This window comes from Sitodiplosis mosellana, unplaced genomic scaffold (assembly GCF_009176505.1).
Source record: "Sitodiplosis mosellana isolate CC-2019 unplaced genomic scaffold, AAFC_SMos_1.0 Smas_scaffold_6102, whole genome shotgun sequence".
NCBI classification, from domain to species: Eukaryota; Metazoa; Arthropoda; class Insecta; order Diptera; family Cecidomyiidae; genus Sitodiplosis; species Sitodiplosis mosellana.
This window is the reverse complement of record NW_022601343.1, coordinates 1501849-1502882: the sequence shown is the minus strand read 5'-3', so window position 1 is coordinate 1502882 and position 1034 is coordinate 1501849. Positions and strand designations below refer to the sequence as shown.

The following is a 1034-nucleotide window of genomic DNA, read 5'->3' as shown; positions in this document are numbered from 1 at the left end:
GACGAAGTGTTCAGGACGTTGCATAGTATCTTGGGTGAGGTCGCCCTCCATCCCTTTGGCCAAAAAAAGGGTCAAACATGCCTCATATGTTTGTTTTGGTGATTTTGTGCATTTTTTGGCCCTCTTTCGGGCCAAACGGTGTAGGGCGACCTCACCCAAGATACTATGCAACGTCCTGAACACTTCGTCCATACATAGTTATCCACTAAATGGTTTATTTCTTGACCAACAATGTGTCGGTATTGAAAAAATTACTCACCCCTATAACACCCCGTTTACACCCTGTAGGGCAGGTCAACCTTGATATTATCGACATACTCACTACGCCCCACTGTTCCACGGTATAAGTCTTATTGATAAACATCGTACGACACAAAAAGGAACACCGCCCTTTGTACCAGGCTAAAATTTTATGAGAGTGAAGGGCCGTAGACCCATTATTGAAGGAGATGGGGCAAAATAGTTTGAAGCAATATTGTTCCCCTTGGAACGCTGTACAACTTTGTTGAACATACCCAAGTGATAGCCCCTGCCTCAGCCCCAGAAAATGGGTATAATATGACTTTTTCACCCAAAAAATTAACGTTTATTCATGTAACGGTACTTTTACTTTAATATAAACAAATGTGAATGTTATGTATACCGTTGGATAGGTAATCTCGAGTACTTCAATTTGGACCCAAAGAGTGTTGCCCTACCTCCCTTAGTTAGGGAGCCATGGCCCTCGAAAGTGATGCCTTCATTTTGGAGGTTATCCATATAACCCCCTTTTTAACCCCTTTCCTTTCGATTTAGGGGTTGGGTACCTATATATAATTGATCTACGCACTGTGCCCTTTAAGATAGTATACGTCACATCTCTATACAAAATGGCCCAAGTTCCATACAAAACGGGACACGGTTCTTTCTTTTTTCGTTAAAGATATGGCCGTACTTCCATTTTGATTTTTAGGGGTTGAACAAAAAAATCAATGTACATATTTTGAAAAAAAAATGAAATTAAAAATGTATGTTATGTACATCAAATGGGAGCA

The 1034-nt window shown here is 40.4% G+C and overlaps 1 protein-coding gene across 5 annotated transcripts in view; it reads right to left on the bottom strand.

Annotated features, from left to right (window-relative positions):
• LOC129573609 (nuclear hormone receptor FTZ-F1) overlaps nucleotides 1–1034 on the bottom strand; it is a 69649-nt gene that overhangs the window by 59199 nt on the left and 9416 nt on the right. The window lies entirely within an intron of this gene.